The sequence below is a fragment of the Urocampus carinirostris genome, chromosome 7, assembly GCF_059441175.1.
Source record: "Urocampus carinirostris isolate Australia breed hairy pipefish chromosome 7, RoL_Ucar_1.0, whole genome shotgun sequence".
Lineage (NCBI taxonomy): Eukaryota > Metazoa > Chordata > Actinopteri > Syngnathiformes > Syngnathidae > Urocampus > Urocampus carinirostris.
In genome coordinates, this window is record NC_142355.1 from 28,605,863 (window position 1) to 28,617,421 (window position 11,559).

General features: G+C 42.9%; 1 long non-coding RNA gene across 1 annotated transcript; it reads left to right on the forward strand.

Annotated features, from left to right (window-relative positions):
• The first annotated feature begins 545 nt into the window (after positions 1 to 545).
• On the forward strand, positions 546 to 10,672 carry LOC148362875 (uncharacterized). Its single transcript, XR_015850911.1, has 3 exons — positions 546 to 666; positions 740 to 833; positions 10,593 to 10,672. It is a non-coding gene; the product is annotated as an uncharacterized LOC148362875 (long non-coding RNA).
• The last annotated feature ends 887 nt before the right edge of the window (positions 10,673 to 11,559 follow it).

Genomic DNA, 11,559 nt, shown 5'->3' on the forward strand with positions numbered 1-11,559 from the left:
CAAAATTATCTTACACTTGAAGCTCAACAAAAATAAACAATATCATTGAATAACAATCAGCAGTAAACAATATGAAGTGAGTTTAATGCGGAAATCGAACGCGACTGGTCTGTGGTAGAGATGGGAATTCCGACCATTTTTAGAGGACGGACTTTTTCAGCTTAGCTCACTAAATAGAGCCGACTCTTTCAACTCCCAAATGGCCTTTTACGTTAATTTGGTTGTTTAACGGATTTTACGTTTATTTGGTTGTTTAATCCTTATGAATATTATGAATAACCCAACAGTTATCACTGAAATAACATGGATTAAAATTTTTATAAATCTAAAAAGAAAACGATGACATACAAAACAACTTTAACCTTTTTTGTATTCAACAAATTAAAAGTCAACAGCACAGACCCCTTAAAAAAACAAGTATTTTAATTTTTGAACAATCACAAGAGAAATTAAGTGTCTCCAATGAAACCAGCATTCGATTCGTGGATAGGCGACTCCCACTTCCAAGAGCCAGCTCATTATGACGTTTCGTCCACAAATGACATGAGTCGGGATGCTTAAAGTATATGGTTAGTCGCTATTTTGAATGGCGACGTGAACGTAAATAGACTCGGAGGAGAGCGAAAACCCGCTTTATTCGAAATAATGCAGTGCCTTTGACCACCGGTAACGATAATGGCGGAAACAATAATGACTCAGCTGCTAAAAAAATAACGTCGTTACGTTACGTTATTCCCAGCACTGCCCAAGATACACCAATGGTAATGTTGCCCCCGACGACCTCTAGTGGGATCCAATCAACCAGTTCAGATACAAAGCAACGAAAATATGGAGTAAGTACTGCTTACGTGTAAAATGTGTACACAAACAGACAATATAATTGCTAGCTTCATGGCTAAATCACTTAAACACTCTCAGGTGTCACCGAAAGTACAAAGTCAACTTCTAAAGAAGCAAAAAAGTATGACAGTGAAGCATTAACCTGGAGTTCAAATCATAAGATTATTTAAAAGCTTATCAGATAGGCGCTAATTAATGTATAGTAGTTGCTACAGACTGGAAACCACTTGATCTTTTCTGTCTCCAGGGGAGTTTTCATCATCAACAAGCCACAGCTTCTACTTTGATTCTGGCTACTTTGCGTGAAAAGGAACATAAAGTGAAAGACAGTTGGTGTTCAAAAGACACCCTTGGTGTTTACTCTTCATAACACAGAAAGTAAAAGTCACTTGATTTTTTTGTTAAAACGTGTTAGGCCCTTCTGACCTTTTCTAAGCTGAGAGCTCCCTTTTGCTACCTATTAGCGCAAAGGCCACCTACTTTGATTTTGGATTTAACATATCTTGTTCTACTTACTATGTTGTTACTACGTTATTACCATGTTAATTATTGGAAGTAGAATGAAGAGAGAAAGAAACGGAAATAAAGGAGGGATAAGGAAAGGAACTGAGAGAGAGCTAGAGTAAGAAGAATAAAGAAAGTCAAAGTATAAGAAAAGAGAGAGAGAGAGAGAGAGAGAGAGAGAGAGAGAGAAAAGGGACAAGAAAGAGAAAGTAAGAAAGTGAAAGGAAAAACAGAAAAAGAAAGAAAGACAGAAAAAGAAAGGAAGAAAGACAAAAAAAAGAAAGAAAAAAAGACAGAAAAAGAAAGACGGACAGAGAGACAGAAAAAGAAAGACGGACAGACAGACAGAGAGTAAGAGAGTGAAATAATAAGAGAGTGAGTAGAAAGAAAGAAAGAAAGAAAGAGTGATTAAGAGGGTGAAATAAAAAGAGAGTGGGAAAGAGAAAGAGAGGGAGAAAGGGAAAAAACATTGGAGAAAGAGAAAGAAAGAGGAAAAGAAAGAGTAAGAGAAGGAAAGAAAGGGAGAGAGAGAAAGAATGAGAAAGAGAGAAAAGAGGAGAGATCAAAATGAATACAGAAAGAAAGGGAGAACAACAGAGAGAGAGATCGGAAGGCATAGAAAGGAAGTGAGAGAGAATGAGAGAAAAACAGAAATAAAAGAAAGAAAAATAGAAAGAGAGAAGGAAAAGAGCAAAAGACAAAGAAAGAGAAAACAATAGAGATGAAGGGTTAAAGCGACTGAGTCTACCCCTAAAAAATAATTCCACCAGAATATCACCTCGACTAAGCACTGCTGAGCTACTTTCAGAACAGGTCCTCGGGCACCTCGGCTGTCCTCAGGGGCCACCACGTTGGTGACCCCTGACAGTGTTAGACAGTGTTAGTTGATGCTTTCATAACGCAGAAGTTTAACTATCCTAAAACTCTTTCAGTTCTGCCCAAAATATGCATCACGATTATTTTTATTATCACTACTTGGTGGAATGACATTATCACAACTGGCCCAGACTTTGCTAGCAGTGGAAAACAATGGAGGGTGTTTCCTGTTCAAAGCTAGACCTCCAGATGCTTCCACTTTCAGGAGGAAAGGGCGGGGGGATGGTGTGGGGGTCACCAACCTGCAGTGCCACGGCCCACCATCGTGCGCAAGTAAAGAAAAACAGGTGTTGCCTTTACTTGTCAGGACATCACGTCACTCAGTTAGCGTTCATGTGTGGATACACACAAAGACATCTTTGATCTAGGCTGCTTTTCAAGCTAACACTGAATATTGTCCTCCCCGTGGTAAACAAGTAGCTACAATCGTTACCAAGGTCATGGTTGAAACGATTATAGTTAGTTAGATTTCTTAAAAATTCACATCATATTAAAACTCCTGTCTGTAACGATACTATCACACATTTCAAAGATCCTTTTATATGCCTAACTCACTGCCAATGTTGTGGCTCACCCTGCTGGCTATGATATTAACCGTAGCGTTAGATTGCTATGATCATAGTTGGCTTAGTTTAAACCTTCAAGGTCGCACTTTTGATTCTCGACACATTCTCCGTATTCCGTTCTCTTTTTTAGAGACGTCAACTACTGCGGAAACGTTCAGAAATGTACTCAAGCGCGATACGGTAACAGTCAATCTCAGTAGTTACTTGGGGCCGGTTGATACCAGGCCAACTCAGATTCAGATTCAGATTCAGATCTACTTTATTGTCATTCTAGTACACGTGTATACAGAACGAAATGTCGATGCATCTGACCCCCACAGTTTCCTTGAATGTACAGATATAAATAATGTTGTATTGTATTTTGGCTACGTATAGTATTTTACCATAGTGCCGATAGTGCAAGAAGAGTAGCTAACCAGATGCGCAAAATGGGCAGTCAGGTTAACAAGTCAGGTACACAGTAACATTAACACTGTAACAATAACGCTGTAATTACAATAGTGCAGAGAGCAATGTGCAAGGAGTGGCAAGCTATAAAAAAAATTGCCAGTAGTGCAAAAGTCAGATTAGCAGCCGTTTAGATTTAAGTTAACTATATGTTAGATTGACCATTTAACAGTCTAATGGCCAGGGGGACTAGACTATTGCGGAGCCTGGTGGTCCTGCACCGCACACTGCAGTACCTCTTCCCAGAGGCTAGCAGAGTGAACAGTCCATGATGGGGGTGAGAGGGGTCCCCGGTAATGTTTTTAGCATGGGATAGGCAGTGCTTCTGGCCAATGTCCTGAATGGAGGGAAGTGTAGTCCCGATTATTTTCTCTGCTGTCCTCGTTACCCTCCTCACACTACCCCAGTCGGTAGCGCTGCAGCCTCCACACCACACAGAGATACAGCTGGTCAGGATACTCTCTATGGTGCCCCTGTAGAATGTAATGAGGGAGGGTGGGGGCAGGTGGGCTCTCCTCATCCTCCGCAGGAAGTACAGGCGCTGCTGTGCCCTCTTAACCAGTGATGCAGTGTTTACGGACCAGGTGAGTTTGTTTGTAATGTGCACCCCTAGGAACTTGATACTGCTGACAACCTCCACAGCCTTGTTGTTGATGCAAAGTGGGGCATGGTTGGGCTGGTTTTTCCTAAAGTCGACAATGATCTCTTTAGTTTTGTCGACATTCAGGACCAGGCTGTTGTCCCTGCACCAGCCCACCAACTGCTCCACCTCCTCTCTGTAGGCCAGGTCGTTGTCATCCCTGATGAGGCCCACCACTGTTGTGTCGTCAGCATACTTCACGATGTGGTTTGTGGCGGACCTAGGGACGCAGTCGTGTGTCATCAAGGTGAACAGCAAGGGGCTTAGGACGCAGCCTTGGGGGGAGCCCGTGCTGAGGTAGATGACATCTGAACTGTTCTGACCTATCCGCACTGATTGGGGTCTGTCACAGAGGAAGTCCAGCAGCCAGTTCCGCAGGGGGGTGTTGAAACCCAGGAGTCTCATTTTGTCCACCAGATGTTGTGGGATGATGGTGTTGAATGCTGAACTGAAGTCCAGGAACAGCATCCGCACATGGGTGTTCTTCTCCTCTAGATGTGTCAGGCTCAGGTGAAGCGCAGAGGAGATGGCATCCCTGGTGGAGCGGTTTGTCCTGTAGGCAAACTGAAAGGGGTCGAATGAGGAGGGGAGACTGGAGGTGATGTGCTCTTTAACCAGTCTCTCAAAGCACTTCATTATGATAGGAGTCAGTGCAACGGGCCGGTAATCGTTGAGTGATAAGATCTGGGGTTTCTTTGGCACTGGGATGATGTTGGCAAATTTGAAGCATGATGGTACTTTGGCTTGGTCTAGCGAGGTGTTGAAAATGTCTGTTAGTACACAAGCCAGCTGATCGGCGCACTCCCTAAGTACCCGCCCCGGAATGTTGTCCGGGCCTGGAGCCTTCCTTGTGTTGACCCTTCTCAGGGTCTTCCTCACGTCAGATGAGTCCAGGTGGAGTGCTCTTTCGCCCTGATTTGGAACCGCTTTCGCTGCAGGGGTGCCGTTTTGTGCCTCGAACCTTCCAAAGAATTTGTTGAGGTCATTCAGAAAGTCCATGCTAGTGTTCTGCACTGGGGCGGTGGTTGGCTTGTAACTGGTGATGGCCTGAATGCCTTTCCACATATCCCTGGTGTTGGTTGTGCTGAGGAAACGTTCCTGGATTTTTTGACTGTGCGTTCGCTTTGCTAGTCTGATAGCCCGGTTCAGGTTAGCCCTCGCTGATAACAGCGCCTCCTTGTCACCAGATCTAAAGGCAAGGTTCCGTACTTTTAGTTGTTTTCGTATTTCAGCAGTCATCCAGGGCTTCTGATTGGCACGGGTGCATATAGTTTTGTTATTGCTGACGTCTTCTGCGCATTTACTGATGTAGGCTGACACAGAAATGGCGTACTCATCTATATTTATTTTGTTGTTGTAAGTGGCAGCCGATTTAAACATGTCCCAATCAGTGCAATCAAAGCAGTCCTGTAGTGCCTCCATTGCCCCCTCAGACCACACCCTCACCTGCTTCACTGTAGGTTTTTCTCTGGTCAGCAGGGGCTTGTATGCTGGAATTAGCATAATAGAAAGGTGATCTGATGAGCCAAGATGGGGGCGGGGGGCTGCTTTATATGCACCTTTGATGTTTGTGTAGGCCAGGTCTAATGTGTTCCTACCTCTTGTAGCAAAGTTTACATGCTGATGGAAATGCGGGAGAACTGTTTTCATATTGGCCTGGTTAAAGTCCCCCGCCGCAATAAAAATGCACTCGGAGTAAGCATGCTGCAGTTCACTCACAGTTCGGTAGAGAACGTCCATTGCCTCCTTCGTATTAGCGCTGGGGGGCACGTACACGGCAGTAATGATGGTCGCGCTAAACTCCCTCGGTAGGTAGAAAGGTCTGCAGATCACCGTCAAAAGCTCAATGTCTCGTGAGCAGTGTTTCGATATTATCTTCGCATTTTTACACCAGTTGTTGTTGGTATAAATGCATAGACCGCCCCCCTTGCTTTTGCCGGTGAGTTCGCCGCTTCTATCAGCGCGGAAAGCAGTTAGCCCCACAATGCTAACAGCGTCATTCGGGATAGATGAGTTTAGCCATGTCTCCGTCAGAATTAAAGCACAACAGTTCGTCAATTCGCGGTTCGATGTAAATTCCACTTGTAAATGGTCCAGTTTGTTGTCCAGGGAGCGGACGTTGGATAGGAAAATGGATGGTAGAGGCGTTTTGAAGGGTTTAGCCTTCATCCGAGCCGTTAGCCCGGCCCGACAACCTCGTTTCCTTCCCCGGTCACAGCGCTTCCGCTTGCCACTTTTACTCGCTGCTTTGTCGGCCGCTTCGTTCTGTTGACGTAGCACTCCGAGGCTAAGTAAACACTCCAGAGTGATCGTCGAAATTTGCGCTGGATTTCTGGATGTTCGCATATCCAGCAAAAAACTGCGATCGTATATTAATCTACAGTTAGAGTTGTCTTTGTTCGCCCTCATAAACTGAGTCGAAGATTGGGGTTTTTGACTAGAATGTGAGAAACTGTCGGGAGCAGATCCAGCCGCCGCCGTAGAGGGCGCCGCCATTTTGAACTCATTGCCATCAGTGCTGTAGACTCAGTAGCTAATGGCTACATGCTAACATGTTATGCTAACGGCTACATGGTAACAAGTTCTACTGACAACTACATGCTGTGTCATGATAAGGGCTACATGCTTACGAGTCAGGCTAAGTGCTGTAGGATAACGATTTATGCTAACAGCTACATACTAATGAGTAGATTCTAACGAGTCATGCTAACAGCTACATGCTATCTAGTTATGCTAACGAGTCATGCTAATGGATACATGCTAAAGAGTCATGCTAACAGCTACATGGTAACAAGTTATACTGACAACTATGTGCCATGCCATGATAAGGGCTACATGCTTACAGTTTATGCGAACAGCTACGTGCTAATGAGTAGATGCTAACGAGTCAGGGCCAACGGCTACATCCTAACAAGTCATGCTAACGACTACATGCTGACGAGTCATGCTAACGACTCGTGCTAATTGCTAAATGATAACAATCTATGCTAACATCAACATGCGGAAAACGGAAACATTCTATTGACTCATGTTAACGGCTACTTGCTAACAGCTACATGCCAACCAGTCGTGCTAACGGCTAGATGCTAGTGCTTGCCATTGACTTGAAAAGCGCTATATAAATGCAGACCATTTACATTTACAGAATCATGTTCAAAGTAACAGCTACATCTCACTTGAATTTAACGACTTCATGCTCACATGCGAACAACTGCCGGATCCAGTCCCAGCTCCCACAATTGCCGAGGGAATTGTCTAGTTTGTATTCTTTCCGTGCTTTCGGTGGAAACCCAGGTTTTCTCCATTCAAATGTAAGACTTTTTAAGACATTTTCAAGACCACATCCAATGAAATTTAAGACCAATCTGAGACGCAGGAGGTGACCCCCGAAAGAGCGGGAAAGGTATTGTGTACCAGGCGGATGAGGTTTAGTTTGCAAGGGCGGTCGAACCCCGCTAGCACCCAAGGGGGTACTGGCCCCCGGCCGTGGCCAACCCTGGACTAGGTTTGGGACTCAGCTGGGCGACCCTGTCCCACTCATTCCCCTGTTGAGCCAAAACCCAGTTATACTTGAAACCACTTAACCCTATTAGGTTTAACCTACAGTACATTTTCCCATCCCAAAGTTACTCCAACAACGACAGCGGGTTAGAGACTGTACGTAATGCTCCAACACAATGCTGCATTTGCGAAAACGTGGACATCTGGATATTTCGACCAACATCGGTCAGAGATCGATAAAGTTCTAGCCTTATTGTGTGGTGTTTGCATGTTCTCCCCGTGTCTGCGATGGTTTCCTCCGGGCACTTGGGTTTCCTCTAAAACATGCATGACAGGTTGATTGGCTGGTCCAAATTGTCCCTAGGTGTGAATGAGCGAGTGCATCGTTGTCTGTCTCTGTGTGCCCTGCGACTGGCTGGCAACCAGTTTCCCCTGCCCACTCCCGGAAGATAGCTGGGATGGGCTCCAGCCCCCCTGCGACCCTATTGAGGATAATCAGTGCAGATAATGGATGGATGGATGTTCCATACCATACCTGCTCGCACGGCAGCTGAGTGGTTGGCACGTCGGCTGCACAGTTCTGAGGTCATGGGTCTCACATCCGGCTACCTGTGCGGAGTTTGCATGTTCTCCCTGTGCTTACGTGGGTTTCCTCCGGGCACTTGGGTTTCCTCTAAAAACATGCATGACAGGTTGATTGGCTGGTCCAAATTGTCCCTAGGTCTGAATGAGCGAGTGCATCGTTGTCTGTCCCTGTGTGCCCTGAGACTGGCTGGCAACCAGTTCAGAGTGTCCCCTGCCCTCTGCCAGAAGATAGCTGGGATAGGCTCCAGCCCCCGTGACCCTACTGAGGATAAGCGGTGCAGATAACGGATGAACGTTGCATACTTTTGTATAAGTTGACTTAATACACAGTAATTAACTCTATCACACAGATAAGACATGAAAAAATGAAGACACTTGCGAGTTAAATTCCAGACGTCTAAACATAGCGTAAGACCTTTCAAGGCTTCAATTTGCGGTTATCAAATTCAAGACTCCCCCCAGTTTATTGCATTCTGTTTTTTTTTTGGTTGCACTGCACAATACACCAACATCTGCAGGTCAATTATTACACAGTGGCCCTTTAAGATGATCAGCTTTTTGTATGGAATCACAGTTTGTTGCACTTTTAAGTCTCGTCATGTTTCTTATCTTAATGGTTTTGGGTTTCACCATTCCGCTACGATGGTTATTGACGTCAACTTGTTGGGGAATGTTCCAAAATGTTCCCCTTGTGCGATACGGTTACTATTAGCCTCTTAGTTTAGCTGAGCAGGATTACAGGTCTGTGTGGTTTCTTATTCAGATGGCGAACTCTGTAAATCTGTTTTAAATCCCCTCCGCTGGCACCAACGCACCTCCCCCAATCCTTCAAAGCCAATTCTTTCGGTGTGACGCCCGAGGCAGTAACGTGATGTGCGCACACAACGACACAATAAAGATGCGTGACTGCAAAGTGTCTGCAACGTAATGGATATCAGGGAAAAAGAAGGAAAAGACTGCTCGGCAATCCAAGGAAGAAGCAATAGATCACAGAACACACAGATCTTATTCTATCTGTTATTTGTATAGCGGTTGTTACGTTCAGATACTGACGCTACACTCATAAAATGTTGTTACAGTACTCATGGTTGGTTCACATACTAAGAATCGAAACTTGTATACCAAATTCTGCGAGATGCCAGACATATATTTATTATGTTCAGAGTTGGGCAAATGACTCTAAAAAGTAATGAATTATAGTTCCTTCTTCCAAAATGTAACTGAGTTAGTAACTGAATTACTCTATAGGAAAAGTAACTACTTACCTGGGGAAGTAAATATTACCGTTGCTTTAAAAATGAGTTCTTGTATGTCAAAACATTTGAAATTTTTTGAGCAGTATTTGAGACGGTTGAAATGAGAAGAACAGATAGGTAGTTGTGCTATAGAACCTTCTCACAGCAACAGATTTATCCTACACTGTAACAAAAATAATCATTAAACAATATAATAAAATAACAATCAGCAGTAAACAATATATAGTGAGTTTAATAAATCAAATCTAACTCTCACAACCTGAGACAACTGGTCAAGTAGACATAGTCTACTACAAGTATTTGGTTCACAACAAAAGTCAACTGTAAAATGATATAAAGTGGGTTTCACTCAATAGAATAAATCATAATCTATAGTCAGATAATTGCTCAAGTCTACATATGCTCCTGTACTTCAAGTATTTTCACACAACAAAAGTAAACAGTTCAAAAATATCAAGTTTGTTTAACACTGCCGTGTAAAATGGATACATCAAACTCTCACAACCTGAGACACTGGTCACGTAGAAATGGGAGACTGCACTTCAAATATTTGGTTCACAACAAAATTTAACAATAAAACAATTTAATTGCCCCTTTCTCGGTGTGATCTTATCTGCTTAATAAAATAATAGAATACAAAATACATTACCCATAAAGCCACATTGTTACTCAGTATGCTCGGCGTGTCCCCAAATATTTACTGTTGTATGTTATGGTTTACTTGCGAGTGACACGGAAGTAGCGTAAACACCCGACCACGCCAACACGAATCGTCTCACTTTATTTAAAGTAAAACACTCCTTTGACCATCAGTAACGGTAACGGCGTTGTAACGGCATGAAAACAATTATTAGTCCGATTACCCAGGCTTTATTTATAACGGCGATATTTCCTACACTAGTTATTTTATATTTACGACAGTAAACCCCCGAGATATGGCAACCCCACCTTTAGAAGTTTTCCATTTACGGTTTGGAATTTGTTTTCAGCCCCTCTTCATGGCATTTTCCCCACTATACAACATCAATAACAGATTATCATGTTTTCCCAAAAGCTTACAAAACGTTTAGTTACGTTTCTAAGATGCCTGTGCACTATTGGTCGACGTCATATAAAATTCTCTTTTGTTATTGTCTGAATTATCTCCCACAATGCCTCTCTTCATTCATTCAGAATATGTTGTGCCTCTTAAAGACTGCAAGTCGGCGATACAATACTGTATTTTTTTGGATTTATTCGCTATGGGTCTCAACGCTGGCATTGATGCTTAATAGGGTAGCCAAAACACAATCACCATGGAAACGAAGCTCACTATCATTAAGGAATACACAGGAGGCACATGAATCAGCTCAGTGAAAGTTTTCAAATCTGTTTTAGTTTTAATCTACCATTGCCGTCTCCCCTCCTGCATTCACCCGCAACTCTACTTGACCAGCTCAAGTACCGTCACACCAAAGGTAAATACAATTGTGTTACTCCTTTACATTTATTGATAATGTCATTTATTCCTATATAGGTTTATTATGTAAAAGTTTCTTACTATTTACTATTTTGTGTTTTTATGTCTTTATTTGGGCAATTCTTATTCAGAAGGCACTAGCTCTATACCACGCTATACATGTATCATGAATTGCCCCTCCTCCCTCTCAGAATGGATTTCTTTAATGTTTTATCCTAGGGGTTTACTGTAATATTTTTTTTGATGTCAAGGTATGTCTTAAAACACTACTTTTGTTAATTGTAATAGGCATTCCACCATTGTTACAGGGACCTAATAGTAGTATTAGTGTTATTTTAGTCGTATAAAATAGCAAATTTGTGACTTAAAATTAGCTTTGGAGCTAGTCATGGCAGCTCATTGGCTAGCTGCATTATAAAATGATGTTCAGCAAGGTATAGTTAATACTGTTGACAGATACTTAGCTAATTTTTTAGTAGTGAATCTTACAAAATGTTTTGTTTGTGTGAGCTAAAGTAGAGAAGTTATATTATTTGAGTTACTGAATTGTCTTTGCGGCGTAAAATAATTGTTAAATGACACTGTTTTGTGATGTTTCACTTGGTCGGTTGAGTTTGTGCATCGTGTTTCCGTCTTTTTAAGCTAACCAACGAACAAGAAGGTCCTAGCAAAAACGTCTTTGCTCTCATTTGAAGCTAACTAATGCGTAATGGTGGGTTAGCAATGCCGTTTAGGATCAATGAAGGCGCTAAACGGGCGTAAGCGTCATACGCATCGCTTTCCGCACGGTCGCTGGTGCGTAACCCAAAAGTTTGTTTCCTACCATGACGAAGCGCTGAGAAACCACTGAGGAGGAAGATTTCGCTTCTGTGCACTAAAATGTTC